Source organism: Hyla sarda, chromosome 1 (assembly GCF_029499605.1).
Source record: "Hyla sarda isolate aHylSar1 chromosome 1, aHylSar1.hap1, whole genome shotgun sequence".
Lineage (NCBI taxonomy): Eukaryota > Metazoa > Chordata > Amphibia > Anura > Hylidae > Hyla > Hyla sarda.
This window is the reverse complement of record NC_079189.1, coordinates 373,319,411-373,335,954: the sequence shown is the minus strand read 5'-3', so window position 1 is coordinate 373,335,954 and position 16,544 is coordinate 373,319,411. Positions and strand designations below refer to the sequence as shown.

At 45.0% G+C, this 16,544-nt stretch overlaps 1 long non-coding RNA gene across 1 annotated transcript in view; it reads left to right on the top strand.

Annotated features, from left to right (window-relative positions):
* Nucleotides 1-12,481: 12,481 nt before the first annotated feature.
* The window catches only part of LOC130307856 (uncharacterized), a 28,532-nt gene continuing 24,469 nt past the window's right edge, over nucleotides 12,482-16,544 (top strand). The window contains exon 1 of the long non-coding RNA XR_008857002.1: nucleotides 12,482-12,648. This is a non-coding gene — a long non-coding RNA (uncharacterized LOC130307856). The remainder of the gene's footprint in view (nucleotides 12,649-16,544) is intronic.

Here is a 16,544-nt window from a genome sequence, read left to right as displayed (position 1 = left end):
GATTTTGAAAACTGGTGCACAAGAATTAGGAGGATTAAATGACAGGATTGATTTAGGATTATTTTTGTAGTTACTTAGTTTTTGGTTTTAAATGTATGTGTTTTTTGCACTTTACACTGTTTTTTAAACCTATTGTGCTTGTAATCCCCGCCCCGTGGATCCTTCATGACGTGTTATAAGGAATGAAGGAGCATGGGAAAGGGAAGGTCTGTTGAAGCTCAAGCCAGAGCGAAACAATTGTTACCTGTAGCACGCGCACTGGCGTCCACACCCGGCTGGGTGAAATGCCTTTTTAAAGCACCTGCACTTTATGGAGAATAAAAGAAAGAAATTACAGTAAGCGGTGAGTGCCATTCCTCCTTTCTTTGCATATGGGATTCTGGATACTCTTCATTTTCATAAGGAATTGAGCACCACTAACTGTTTTGGGACTGACCTGGTTCACATAGGAGTCACGGGAAGCTTGGCAGTGCCGGCCAGCTTTTTCTAATCTAAGTTGTGATTATCAGAACTTTGCTCTCTTTTGACCTGAGCACGCCTGAGAAAGCTTGTGATTTCAATAGAAACCGTGACTTACTGTTCACTTGAGAATGGAAATGGAAACTGCATTGCCGGTGCAGGATAAAGAAGAACCAGAGTCATCATTGCGAGCAGGTAGGCAGGACGCCAGTGCGTTTTTTAAACTTTGTAACACTAAAGATCCATGTCAATTCATGAGCACCAAAACACTTGAGTATAAAATCTCAAACCTTGCAGAAAAAGAGACGCGCCTCTTTTGGACTATAAATTCCCTGGAATCATATCAGGACTGCGAAAGGGTCCCAAGAGGACTTAGAGGTTATAAGGAAGCGTCCCAATTTGCAAATGATCCCACTTTTATGTTGAAATGGATAGAACTGCATAAATCTTATTCCCTTGGCATATTAAATCTAGTGTTAGAAAGAAACACTGAAGAATATAATCGAGTAACAGCTGAATTAAAAGCAGCCAATGTCACGATGCCGGCTGGCAGGTAGTGGACCCTCTGTGCCAGAGAGGGATTGGCGTGGACCGTGCTAGTGGACCGGTTCTAAGCCACTACTGGTTTTCACCAGAGCCCGCCGCAAAGCGGGATGGTCTTGCTGCGGCGGTAGTGACCAGGTCGTATCCACTAGCAACGGCTCACCTCTCTGGCTGCTGAAGATAGGCGCGGTACAAGGGAGTAGGCAGAAGCAAGGTCGGACGTAGCAGAAGGTCGGGGCAGGCAGCAAGGATCGTAGTCAGGGGCAACGGCAGAAGGTCTGGAAACACTGGCAAGGGACACACAAGGAACGCTTTCACTGGCACTAAGGCAACAAGATCCGGCAAGGGAGTGCAAGGGAAGTGAGGTAATATAGGGAGTGCACAGGTGATAACTCTAATTGGAACCACTGCGCCAATCAGCGGCGCAGTGGCCCTTTAAATCGCAGAGACCCGGCGCGCGCGCGCCCTAGGGAGCGGGGCCGCGCGCGCCGGGACAGAACAGACGGGGAGCGAGTCAGGTAGGAGAGCCGGGGTGCGCATCGCGAGCGGGCGCTACCCGCATCGCGAATCGCATCCCGGCTAGCAGCAGGATCGCAGCGCCCCGGGTCAGAGGACGTGACCGGGGCGCTGCAGCGGAGGAGGTGAAGCGAGCGCTCCGGGGAGGAGCGGGAACCCGGAGCGCTCGGCGTAACAGTACCCCCCCCCTTGGGTCTCCCCCTCTTCTTGGAGCCTGAGAACCTGAGGAGCAGACTTTTGTCAAGGATGTTGTCCTCAGGTTCCCAGGATCTCTCTTCAGGACCACAACCCTCCCAGTCTACTAAAAAAAAATTTTTTCCTCTGACCTTTTTGGCAGCCAAAATCTCCTTGACCGAGAAGACGTCCGAGGAGCCGGAAACAGGAGTGGGAGGAACAGATTTGGGAGAAAAACGGTTGAGGATGAGTGGTTTGAGAAGAGAGACGTGAAAGGCATTAGGGATACGAAGAGAAGGAGGAAGAAGAAGTTTATAAGAGACAGGATTAATTTGACACAGAATTTTGAAAGGACCAAGATAGCGTGGTCCCAACTTGTAGCTAGGGACACGGAAGCGGACATATTTAGCGGAGAGCCATACCTTGTCTCCAGGGGAAAAAACGGGGGGAGCTCTTCTTTTCTTATCCGCGAACCTCTTCATGCGTGAAGAAGCCTGTAAGAGAGAATTTTGGGTCTCTCTCCATATAATGGAAAGGTCACGAGAAATTTCATCCACAGCGGGCAGACCAGAGGGCAAGGGGGGTAGGGAGGGGGGGAAGAGGGTGACGGCCGTACACCACGAAAAATGGGGATTTGGAGGAAGATTCAGAGACCCTGAAGTTATACGAGAATTCGGCCCATGGAAGGAGATCTGCCCAGTCATCCTGGCGGGAGGAAACAAAATGTCGCAAATAATCACCCAGGATCTGGTTAATTCTTTCTACTTGTCCATTGGACTGGGGATGATATGCAGAGGAAAAATTTAATTTAATCTTGAGTTGTTTACAGAGAGCTCTCCAGAATTTAGACACGAATTGGACCCCTCTATCCGAGACAATCTGCGTAGGCAACCCGTGAAGACGAAAAATGTGTACAAAAAATTGTTTAGCCAACTGAGGCGCAGAAGGAAGACCAGGAAGAGGAATGAAATGTGCCATTTTGGAGAATCGATCAACGACCACCCAAATAACGGTGTTGCCACGGGAAGGGGGTAAATCAGTAATAAAATCCATACCAATCAGAGACCAAGGCTGTTCGGGGACAGGCAGAGGATGAAGAAAACCAGCGGGCTTCTGGCGAGGAGTCTTATCCCGGGCACAGATAGTGCAGGCTCGCACAAAGTCCCCAACATCCGTCTCCAGAGTTGGCCACCAATAGAAGCGGGAGATGAGTTGCACAGATTTCTTGATGCCCGCATGACCTGCGAGATGGGAGGAGTGACCCCATTTGAGGATTCCGAGGCGTTGGCGTGGAGAAACAAAGGTCTTTCCTGGAGGAGTCTGTCTGATGGAGGCAGGAGAAGTGGAGATCAGGCAGTCAGGTGGAATGATGTGTTGCGGAGGGAGATCAACTTCTGAGGCATCCGAGGAACGAGAGAGAGCATCGGCTCTAATGTTCTTATCGGCAGGACGAAAGTGAATCTCAAAATTAAATCGGGCAAAGAACAGAGACCACCGGGCCTGGCGAGGATTCAGCCGTTGGGCCGACTGGAGGTAGGAGAGGTTCTTGTGGTCGGTGTAGATAATAACAGGAAATCTTGATCCCTCCAGCAGATGCCTCCATTCCTCAAGTGCTAATTTAATGGCTAGAAGTTCTCGATCCCCGATGGAGTAGTTCCTCTCCGCTGGAGAGAAGGTCCTAGAGAAAAAACCACAAGTGACAGCATGCCCGGAAGGATTTTTTTGTAGAAGAACAGCTCCAGCTCCTACTGAGGAGGCATCAACCTCCAATAGGAAGGGTTTGGAAGGGTCAGGTCTGGAGAGCACGGGAGCCGAAGAAAAGGCAGACTTGAGTTGTTTAAAGGAGTCTTCTGCTTGAGGAGGCCAGGACTTGGGATCAGCATTTTTCTTGGTTAAAGCCACGATAGGAGCCACAATGGTAGAAAAATGTGGAATAAATTGCCTGTAATAATTGGCGAACCCCAAAAAGCGTTGGATAGCACGGAGTCCGGAGGGGCGTGGCCAATTTAAGACGGCAGAGAGTTTGTCTGGATCCATCTGTAGTCCCTGGCCAGAGACCAAATATCCTAGAAAAGGAAGAGATTGGCATTCAAACAGACATTTCTCAATTTTGGCATAGAGTTGGTTGTCACGAAGTCTCTGAAGAACCATACGGACATGCCGGCGGTGTTCCTCTAGATTGGCAGAAAAAATTAGGATATCGTCCAGATATACCACAACACAGGAGTATAATAGATCACGAAAAATTTCATTGACAAAGTCTTGAAAGACGGCAGGGGCATTGCACAGTCCAAAGGGCATGACCAGATACTCAAAGTGTCCATCTCTGGTGTTAAATGCCGTTTTCCACTCGTCCCCCTCTCTGATGCGGATGAGGTTATAGGCGCCTCTTAAGTCCAATTTAGTGAAGATGTGGGCACCTTGGAGGCGATCAAAGAGTTCAGAGATGAGGGGTAAGGGGTAGCGGTTCTTAACCGTGATTTTATTAAGACCGCGGTAGTCAATGCAAGGACGTAGGGAGCCATCTTTTTTGGAGACAAAGAAAAATCCGGCTCCGGCAGGAGAGGAGGATTTACGGATAAAGCCCCTTTTTAGATTCTCCTGGACGTATTCGGACATGGCAAGAGTCTCTGGGGCAGAGAGAGGATAAATTCTGCCCCGGGGTGGAGTAGTACCCGGGAGGAGGTCGATAGGGCAATCATAAGGCCTGTGAGGAGGTAGAGTCTCAGCTTGTTTTTTGCAGAAAACATCCGCGAAGTCCATATAGGCCTTGGGGAGACCGGTTACTGGAGGAACCACAGAGTTACGGCAAGGGTTACTGGGAACCGGTTTTAGACAGTTCTTGGAACAAGAGGACCCCCAACTCTTGATCTCCCCAGTGGACCAATCCAGGGTTGGGGAATGAAGTTGAAGCCAGGGAAGTCCAAGGAGAATCTCCGAGGTGCAATTGGGAAGGACCAAAAGTTCAATCCTCTCATGATGAGATCCGATGCTCATAAGAAGGGGCTCCGTGCGGAAACGTATGGTACAGTCCAATCTTTCATTATTTACACAATTGATGTAGAGGGGTCTGGCGAGACTGGTCACAGGGATGTTGAACCTGTTGACGAGAGAGGCCAAAATAAAATTTCCTGCAGAACCAGAGTCCAAGAAGGCCACTGTAGAGAAGGAGAAGGCAGAAGCAGACATCCGCACAGGCACAGTAAGACGTGGAGAAGCAGAGTAGACATCAAGGACTGTCTCACCTTTGTGCGGAGTCAGCGTACGTCTTTCCAGGCGGGGAGGACGGATAGGACAATCCCTCAGGAAGTGTTCGGTACTAGCACAGTACAGGCAGAGGTTCTCCATACGGCGTCGTGTCCTCTCTTGAGGTGTCAGGCGAGACCGGTCGACCTGCATAGCCTCCACGGCGGGAGGCACAGGAACAGATTGCAGGGGACCAGAGGAGAGAGGAGCCGAGGAGACGAAACGCCTCGTGCGAACAGAGTCCATATCTTGGCGGAGTTCCTGACGCCTTTCAGAAAAACGCATGTCAATGCGAGTGGCTAGGTGAATAAGTTCATGTAGATTAGCAGGAATTTCTCGTGCGGCCAGAACATCTTTAATGTTGCTGGATAGGCCTTTTTTGAAGGTCGCGCAGAGGGCCTCATTATTCCAGGACAATTCTGAAGCAAGTGTACGGAATTGTACGGCATACTCGCCAACGGAAGAATTACCCTGGACCAGGTTCAACAGGGCAGTCTCAGCAGAAGAGGCTCGGGCAGGTTCCTCAAAGACACTTCGGATTTCCGAGAAGAAGGAGTGTACTGAGGCAGTGACGGGGTCATTGCGGTCCCAGAGCGGTGTGGCCCATGACAGGGCTTTTCCGGACAGAAGACTGACTACGAAAGCCACCTTAGACCTTTCAGTGGGAAACAGGTCCGACATCATCTCCAGATGCAGGGAACATTGGGAAAGGAAGCCACGGCAAAACTTAGAGTCCCCATCAAACTTATCCGGCAAGGATAAGCGTATCCCAGGAGCGGCCACTCGCTGCGGAGGAGGTGCAGGAGCTGGCGGAGGAGATGACTGCTGAAGCTGTGGTAGCAACTGTTGTAGCATAACGGTCAGTTGAGACAGCTGTTGGCCTTGTTGCGCAATCTGTTGTGACTGCTGGGCGACCACCGTGGTGAGGTCAGCGACAACTGGCAGAGGAACTTCAGCGGGATCCATGGCCGGATCTACTGTCACGATGCCGGCTGGCAGGTAGTGGACCCTCTGTGCCAGAGAGGGATTGGCGTGGACCGTGCTAGTGGACCGGTTCTAAGCCACTACTGGTTTTCACCAGAGCCCGCCGCAAAGCGGGATGGTCTTGCTGCGGCGGTAGTGACCAGGTCGTATCCACTAGCAACGGCTCACCTCTCTGGCTGCTGAAGATAGGCGCGGTACAAGGGAGTAGGCAGAAGCAAGGTCGGACGTAGCAGAAGGTCGGGGCAGGCAGCAAGGATCGTAGTCAGGGGCAACGGCAGAAGGTCTGGAAACACTGGCAAGGGACACACAAGGAACGCTTTCACTGGCACTAAGGCAACAAGATCCGGCAAGGGAGTGCAAGGGAAGTGAGGTAATATAGGGAGTGCACAGGTGATAACTCTAATTGGAACCACTGCGCCAATCAGCGGCGCAGTGGCCCTTTAAATCGCAGAGACCCGGCGCGCGCGCGCCCTAGGGAGCGGGGCCGCGCGCGCCGGGACAGAACAGACGGGGAGCGAGTCAGGTAGGAGAGCCGGGGTGCGCATCGCGAGCGGGCGCTACCCGCATCGCGAATCGCATCCCGGCTAGCAGCAGGATCGCAGCGCCCCGGGTCAGAGGACGTGACCGGGGCGCTGCAGCGGAGGAGGTGAAGCGAGCGCTCCGGGGAGGAGCGGGAACCCGGAGCGCTCGGCGTAACAGCCAAGTTGGAACTCAAGAAACGTGTGTCTGAACAAACCTATAACGATTTTATGAAAAAATTGGAAAAAAGATTAATAAATCTACAAAAGATATTAAAGGATACAAAAAGGGATAAATTTTTGCGCGATCGCGAAGATTACGAAAGTGGCAATATTTTTCAAAAAAGAAATGAAAATGTAAAAAAAGGAGGTAGAAATTTCTACAAAAAGAAAGGAAATAAAAATAAAAATAAAAAATTCTCTGATACCTGGACTACCGAATCTGACTCGAGTAGCTCAGAAGATTTGGAAAATAAAAGGATACAGAGAGAAGATAATGTGAATAAACCCCAAGGTTCATCAAAAAACGGGGAAGCAGAGAAAAATATACAAAAGAAAAAAGAAGGATACGGAGAGGAGGAAGGAAAAAGAAAAAGCTCCTTGAAACACAAAAGGAAGTGGGTCTCTTGGCAGCAGGACTAGAATATGGAGATCCAAGTCCCGGACTTATGGACAAGAACTCTGATTCTACCTCAAGGGACGCTGCAAGCGTAATAAATCTGTCTGGTATTGCATTGAAATCCGGAGTTGAATCGCTACTTAAAAAAGGCTTAAATTTTTGTTTGACAGAAAAATTTGATTTTGAAGGTTTTGAAATTGACCTGTTCCGAAGTATACGAAAATTAAACTTAAAGAGATTTTTTTCAGATAAAAATAAAGTAGAAAAAGAGGAAAAAAGGAGGGAGGGAGAGGTACCAACTGTGATAGGCCCTTTGGGCTTTAGTATTATGGGAGAGATAAATGATATAGAAAAGGAAGGTCTTAGAGCACTTCTAGATTTAATGGGTGAAGAATCAAATATTCTAGATAAAGAAGAGATCGATACTATTGAGATTGCAGAATTTAGAGGTGGAAATAAGTCAAGGTTCTCACCCCAGTTGACTCCTGGAGGGAACATTGATATTTTCCAACAAAAAGTATTAGCTGAAGTACGAGCTCTAATTTATCCCCGCGTCCCCCCTAATCTTGCCAAAGAAGAATTAGATGCCTTGAAATGGCTAAAGAATCATGACGAAATTATTATAAAGAAGGCAGATAAGGGGGGTAACGCGGTGATATTATCTAGAGATTATTATGAAAAAGAGGCATTGCGCCAATTAAATGATCCGATCACCTATACAAAATTAGAAAAAAATCCCATGAAAATACTGACATCTAAATTACAGTCTTTTTTACGAAAACAGGTAGAAATGGGAATTCTCTCAGAGAATTTGGCAAAACGATTATTTCCCGAAACACCAAAAGAGGCCAATTGGTATTTTTTGCCGAAAATACATAAAACACTGGAGAACCCACCCGGGAGACCGATTGTCTCCGGGGTGGGGTCTCTAACGGAATCTCTATCGAAATATATGGATTGGTTACTTAGACCTTTATTACAGAATGTTCCCTCCCTCGTAAAAGACACCAATGATTTCCTCACTGCTCTGGATGGCATCCCCTGGCAGGATGATTTCCTAATAGTATCCATAGACGTGGAGAGTCTCTACACCAGGATCCCCCAGGGGCTGGCCGTCCAGTGCATTGAGGAAATCTTGGGAAAAGCAGGAAAAAGTGAAGCCTATATTAAATTTGTCGGAGAATCTCTTTCATTCATCTTAGGTAATAATGTATTTAAGTTCGGTAGCCAGTGGTACAGCCAAAACCGGGGGACCGCGATGGGGACCCCGGTAGCATGTACCCTGGCTAACCTTTTTCTTGCCTATTTTGAGGAAAAATATGTTTTTTGTTTGAGAAATCCATTTCTTAAATTTATACGTTGTTATTTTCGTTTTGTAGATGATGTTTTCCTACTTTGGAACGGGTCTGTGGAGGATTTCAAAGGGTTCATGTCCTTGTTAAATAACAATGACATGAACATGTTCTTCACATGTAAATGGAGTAAAGAGGAATTGGAGTTCCTGGATGTACGTGTGATAGCAAAAAATGGTACTCTGGAAACAGAAGGTTATAGAAAGGAAACAGCGTCAAATTCATATTTACATTACCAGAGCTATCACCCATCCCATACCAGGAACGCAATCCCATATAGCCAATATTTACGATTAAGGAGGATTAACAGCTCGGATGAAACATTTGAGCAACAAGCCGAGACCCTAACGAAGCGCTTTTTGTTAAGGGGATACCCTCAGACCGTGTTAACTGAAGCATTAATTAGAGCTAGAAAATTAGATAGAAAAACTCTACTCCATAAAAAAACTAACAAACGAAAAATTAAAAATCCCGAAAATGACAGGTTTTGTTTCTCCTTTAAATATAGTCCAGTGGCAGAAATAATAAAAAGTGCTATTTTTTCCAACTGGCATTTAATTGAGAGAGACCCGCTTATGGGGAATGTTAGAAAAAATAAACCAATAGTTACTTTTAAACGTACAAAAAATCTAAAAGATGAATTAGTACGTAGCAAATATAAAGAAAAGGAAAGTAACAAAACATGGCTAGAAAAAAACGCAGTAGTCGGGAATCATAAGTGTGGACGATGCAATTGGTGCGCATATTTCCAACCAGGAAAATGCATCTCCATTGGTGGCCAAACAAAAAATATTACCGAATTCATTTGTTGTAAAACTTCCTTTGCAGTGTATGCATTAATTTGCACCTGCGGGAGATTTTATATAGGAAGCACTATTCGTGCACTAAATACACGTTTTCGGGAACACACCTGGTCAATAAAATCAGGAAAAGGTTCCCCAAGATTAATAGAACATATTAATTCGGCACACAATGGAGATGCAAGCGTCCTGAAATTTATGGGCATTAAAAGGTTAATTTGTACTCAAGGTAAAGATAATGAAAAAATCCTCCGCGAGATCGAGGCAAAGTGGATTTTGAAAACTGGTGCACAAGAATTAGGAGGATTAAATGACAGGATTGATTTAGGATTATTTTTGTAGTTACTTAGTTTTTGGTTTTAAATGTATGTGTTTTTTGCACTTTACACTGTTTTTTAAACCTATTGTGCTTGTAATCCCCGCCCCGTGGATCCTTCATGACGTGTTATAAGGAATGAAGGAGCATGGGAAAGGGAAGGTCTGTTGAAGCTCAAGCCAGAGCGAAACAATTGTTACCTGTAGCACGCGCACTGGCGTCCACACCCGGCTGGGTGAAATGCCTTTTTAAAGCACCTGCACTTTATGGAGAATAAAAGAAAGAAATTACAGTAAGCGGTGAGTGCCATTCCTCCTTTCTTTGCATATGGGATTCTGGATACTCTTCATTTTCATAAGGAATTGAGCACCACTAACTGTTTTGGGACTGACCTGGTTCACATAGGAGTCACGGGAAGCTTGGCAGTGCCGGCCAGCTTTTTCTAATCTAAGTTGTGATAAAAATAATAATGTAACAACTGAATGAGGGGAAAAGGGGGGGGGGACACCTATAGGAAAAATTACATATGATTTAATGGATGAATGGAATATATATAAGTTAGATAATTTATTCAAGATGGAGCTGTATTACCTAAAAGGAGTCCACAGGTGGTGGTGTAAGCCAAAAGATGGCTAAAGTGCAGGAGGAAATTTAGCTATGGATGCCGATAATAAGAATAACAGCGATGGGCCACTGAGGGGAGCCGAAGTGACACTGATGGAAGACGCTGCTGTGAGGAGAATGGGCGGTAATGCCAAAATGAATTACAGCTGCACAAAGCACAGCGCGAGCTGTGAAAGGCCGATCACTGACAGAACAGGGGAAAGATGGCAGCAGGGAGATATGCAGTAAAAAATAAGCATGAACAAACATCAAACCAGGTAATGAAAACGATGAAAGGAACAGAGAGAAGTCAATAAGAGAAAAATATTACAGAGGAAATGGAATATATATATATATATATATATATATATATATCTCAATAATAATAAATAGTTAAATATAAATAAGTATATAGAAACAAGTATAATATAAAATAATACAATAAAATACAAATACATAAAAATAAATTATGAAATAATAATGAGAATAATTAAATAAAGAAAAAATAAAGAAAAAAAAGGCGGATTTTATTACAATGACAGAAGCGCTTTTCTTTTCTACAGGCAGCAAAGAAAGAGGAACAGTCCGGCGGATCATCACCTTATATCACCTAGGCCCTGTTCCGATTGACTAGCTCATTTTGCTGCTAATTCATTAGAATAAAGAGTTGCAACTCATAATGTGAGAAAAGTTAGTCCTCTTCTTCATCGACATCCGGACTGTCCAAGATGAAATAGTCTCTAAGCAGGCTATGGATCAGTTCATAAAACAGTTCATAAGGCGCCAGGCCTCCTGGATGGCCCTCACATTGTAAACCCCAGGAAAAGTCCATAAAGCACCGAATGGTACGATAGGTTGTTACAGTTTTAAACTACACATTACTATCTACTATCCTACCAATCTTGTAACTAATTCCTTTTTCTTCATATCACAGCTGTCTCGGGGTCTAGAGGTCGGAGGATGTATGCTCTCACAGCCAACGAATGGACCTCTTATGTAGAATGCTCCTTAATCTCTAGCGCAAATGTGTTAGCGTGATGCCTTAATTTAATTTAAAACACACAGTGGTCCCTCAACATACAATGGCAATTCATTCCAAACGACCCATCGTTTGTCGAATCCATCGTATGTTGAGGGATTTGTGCAATGTAAAGTATAGGAAGTTATACTCACCTGTCCCCGCCGCTCAGGACCGCGTCCTCACCGCTCCCGATGCTGCCCCAGGGGCTCCCGATGCTGTCCCGCTGCTCCGGCGTCTTCTTCGGGATCCTCCGGCTTTTTCCGCATCTTCTCCGGTGTCTGGGCCTCGCTTTCTGATGACGTTATTACGTTGCAGCGCCGGGACGACGTGGGCAGCGACGTAATAACAACACCGGAAAGCGAGGCCCGGACCCCGGAGAAGATGCAGAAAACGCTGGAGGATCGTGAAGTGGACCTGGAGCATCGGGGATAGGTAAGTGAACCTTTCAGTGATGCTCAAACTGCTATCCGACAGCAGCTTAAGCATTTTGCGCTGTTGGATAGCAGTTAATGCGATGACCCCGACATATAAAAGCATCGTATGTCGATGCTGACATCTATATGCGATGGCCCCTGAGAGGCCATCGTATGTCGATTTGATCATATGTCGGGGCCATCGCATGTTGGGGGGGGGGGGGGGGGTTACTGTATATTAAGTAAATTTAGCGCTTTCATATTCTGCACAAGTTCGCAATCATACACAGCAGTGATGTGCTTACTGATACTAGGTAGCTTTGTAGTCAGCAGAGCCACTGGGTAGGTTTCCGCACATGCACGGCAGTGCAGTGCCTCTGTGGTGAAGACACATGCTCAGTAAGCATAGCGCCTTGGAGAATCATATAAGTTCAATGACATGCACATTAGCTCTATCAAGTAAGTTTGTACCCATGCACGGTAGCAGGGGCGGACATATCGCCTGTGCAGCCGGTTCAGCTGCACAGGGGCCCAGCGTGAGAGGGGGCCCGCTGCCCTCTGCAGGTCCGGCCCCAGAGGCGAGCATTAGGCCACATACCACCGCATACTCCCCGACCACAGCAAGTTTGACAGCACCCGGGTGGACGCTGCGTTCAACCACCCCTGCAGCCAGTGGCGTCTCTGGGGGGGGGGGGGGGGGGGGTTAGGGGGGCCAGAGGGGGCCACGGCCCTCCCTACATCATGATTGCCCCCCCCCCCCCTTGTGCACCCCCTAGCAGCAGTAGGTCAATAGCAGCTCTCATGGCCACCAGTAAGGGGCCCGAGCCCCCGCTGCACCCCCCGCCCCCGGAGCCATCTACTTTGGCATCCTTTTTTTAAATAAATCTTCAGCCAGCAGCCCTGTCACCACGCAGGGGCCGCGCTATGCAGACTGGGAAGAGCAGACAGGAAGCTCCTCCCCCTCTCTCACTCCCCTGTATGCTGGACCTTGTGGAGCAGGCCCGCTGTGTGTATACAGGCCCGGACACCACCAGTATGGAAGACTTACCTGCCCAGTGCCCACTGCTGATGCTGCCCTTTTAAAGTAAGTAACTTGCTTGGGGGAGAGGGGGAACGTTGTAGGAGACAGTGGGAGGTAGTTCAGTGTTTCCCAACCAGGGGGCCTCCAGCTGTTGCAAAACTACAACTCCCAGCATTCCTTTGGCTTTATGAGCATACTGGGAGTTGTAGTTTTGCAACAGCTGGAGGCCCCCAGGTTGGGAAACACTGATCTATCTATCTATCTATCAATCTATTATACATCTATCTCCTATCTATCTATCTATCTATCTATCTATCTATCTATCTCATATCTATCCATCTATCCATCCATCTATATCCATCTATTTATGCATCTATCTATCTATCTATCTATCTATCTTTCTCATATCTATCTATCTTTCTATCCTCATATCTATCTCATATCTATCTATCTATCTCATATCTATCTATCTATCTATCTCATATCTATCTATCTCATATCTATCTATCTATCTATCTATCTATCTATCTATCTATCTATCTATCTATCTAACTCAGATAGATGAGAGATAGATAGATAAATAGATATGAGAGATAGATAGGTAGATGGATGATATATAGATAGATACATAAAAAAAAAAAATATATATATATATATAGATATGAGATAGATAGAAAGATAGATAAATAGATGATATATAGATAGAGAGATGATATATAGAAAGATACATAAATAGATGGATAGATAGATGATAGATACATAGATATAATATAGATAGATGATAGATAGATATGATATAGACAGATAGATAGATAGATTAGATAGATAGATAGGAGATAGATGGATATGATATAGATAGATGGATATGATATAGATGCATTTAGATGATATAGATAGATAGATCAGTTTCCCAACCAGGGGGCCTCCAGCTGTTGCAAAACTACAACTCCCAGCATTCCTTTGGCTTTATGAGCATACTGGGAGTTGTAGTTTTGCAACAGCTGGAGGCCCCCCTAGTTGGGAAACACTGATCTATATCAATCATCTATCTATTATCTATCTATCTATCCAAAAAAAAAAATCAAGAGACCAGCAGCACACAGAAAAATTAGTGCAAAAAAGGTGGAGATTTATTGCATTATCCCAGTGTACAAAAGAAGCGACGTTTCAGCGACCTCTCGTCGCCGTTCTCAAGGAGCTTGAAGAGGCCACTGAAACGGCGCTTCTTTTGTACACTGGGATAATGCAATAAATCTCCACCTTTTTTGCACTAATTTTTCTGTGTGCTGCTGGTCTCTTGCTTTTTTCTAGTACAAGTGACCTCTCACCAAGGTCCACACCCAGCGTGCACCATTGCATTGGTTTTCTTCATTTTGTTGTGCTGCTTTTCTGGAGTTTTTTTTTTAATCTATCTATCCATCTATCTCCTATCTATCTATCTATCTATCTATCTATCTCATATCTATCTATCTATCTATCTATCTATCTCATATCTATCTATCTCCTATCTATCTATTTATCTATCAATCTATCTCCTATCTATCTATCTATCTCATATCTATCGATCTCCTATCTATCTCATATCTATCTATCTCATATGTATCTATATCATATCTATCTATCCATCTATCTATATACATCTATTTATGTATCTATCTAAATAAACAGTCCAAAATAAAGCGGCACCTCCGAATTCCTGTTCTGAATGGGTGCCAGCCCTTAGACCTCGGTGCTCCGGTCCGTTTTTCAATAGGATAAATGCAGGCAGCTCACCAATAATAGTGCTAAATCAAAGTGCTTTTATTCCAAGGAACAAGACAACGTTTCGGCGATCTCACACCGCCATTTTCAAGTGGTTTACAAGTGATATATGTGGGGTTTAAATACACTCCCCAATCAGTGACATCACAATCATTTACAAATCACATGACATTCTGACATGGAAATAAAGTGAAAAATTTCTCATATAATGCATAATTTAGGCAATCCAAACAGTGTATTATACTGTGATAAACATATATTTTATGTCCAATCTTTAATATTCATAAAAAATAAGATAAACGTGCTATCTATGTAAGTGTCAAAAGTGACGTAGTGTAATAATTAAAAACATTACCGGGTCAAGCAGTCCCGTCTCCACACTGACCTGCTAATAAGCACGCCATATACCGCAAGCCCGAGTCTCACATGGGACGCCGGGACTTACTTCCGGTTTCCCGGAATTCAACCAATCACAGTGACAGCGTCCCGTAGTTATGGAAACCACTTAGACTATCAGTCCGGTGGTAACGTATGCAGCGCGGCCAAGCTCCGTGGCACCCAGCGCATGTTCAGTAGCAGCTAGTGATCCAAAAGCGCCATCTTTAATAAGGGTAATTGTAGATTGCATTTAATTGTAAGGTACTGGCAAAGTACGTTACTAAAATTATATAATCCTCCACAGTATCACCCTGCTGTCATAACACATTTATGGGGCTTAGACACTGCACTCTGTTATTTAAAGACAGTCCTGGGTGCGTCTCCTAGAATCCATAGGACCCCAGAGCACGCATATCCCACTCAAAACAGGTGAGTCCTCACCTTCTGTTGATCGGGGTTATACACCAGGCTGTATTTTGTGTACAGAGGTGTCAAAACAGCTCCCCTTCACGCAAATTCCATTCATACCAGGGTGTACCTGTGGGAGTTGTAAACACTATATCAAAATTATGAGTAATTATCCATTATATATTTCGGGCGCTGTCACTATGATGGTGAAAAAAGTGAAAAAACTCATTATATTAGACAAAATAATAACCATTAGACTAAAAAAATATTTGCGGTTCTTGGCTTTGGTCCTCTTTTTTTGTGTGTGTCTCTTAAGGGCTGCTTGTCCGGAATGTAGCATCTTAATTGATCTATAAAACAAAGAAGAAAAGAGAATAATATTAACATCACTCATAAAAGATTCAAAATACCTCTGTTTACAGATCTAACACTTAGGAACACAAGCATAGTTACATCATTATTTTAGGAGAAACCACAAACTCCACGTTAAGACCATTGGGTTTCAGAGAGTTGAGGTCATAGATCCATCTCAACTCTCTTTTTTGTAGTGTGGCAACCCTATCACCGCCCCTTTTCAGTGGCGGAATATGGTCCACCACCATGCATTTTAAATCATGTTCCCGGTGGCCGGCCTCCAAGAAATGCTTGGAGACTGGTAAGTCAATCCTATTTTTGCATATAGAATATCTATGTTGACCAAGTCTCACTTTAAACTCGCATTTCGTTTCGCCAATGTAAATGAGTTTACAAGGACACCATAAAATGTAGACCACATAGTTGCTTTCACAGTTCAAATAGTATTTTATTGGGTATGTTTTCCCTGTTTGGGGGTGCGTGAATGTATTCCCTTTCTGGAGGTACTTGCAATTCACGCACCTCCTACAGGGGAAGCACCCCTTAACACCCACAGAAGCATATTTTTGTGTCTGCACTCCTTTAGACACGTCTGCTTTCACAAGTGTATCTTTCAGATTCCTAGATCTACGGTAAGACATTAACGGGAATTCTTTCAACTCTGGAATTTTAGGATAACTCTGGCTAATCAGGTGCCAATGTTTTTTAACTTTTTGAGCAATTTTGTTTGACACTTCATTATATGTTGTGATGAATGGAATACGTGTCGATTGGTCTTTTTTACACCTATGGTTTCTCTGTCCGTTTCGTTCTTCATATAGTCGCTGTTTCTGCCTCTCAATCAGTGGAGGTGGGTAGCCTCTCACTACAAATTGTGCTGTCATCTTATTGATAGCACGTTCCAACTTTTCATCATCGTCCACAATTCTACTTGCCCGTAGGAATTGGCTATAGGGTAAACTAGCAACCATTGGTCTAGGGTGACAGGAATTAAACTTAAGTAGAGTGTTACAGTCAGTCGGCTTACTGTATAAGTCGGTCGATAGTTTCTGTCCCAT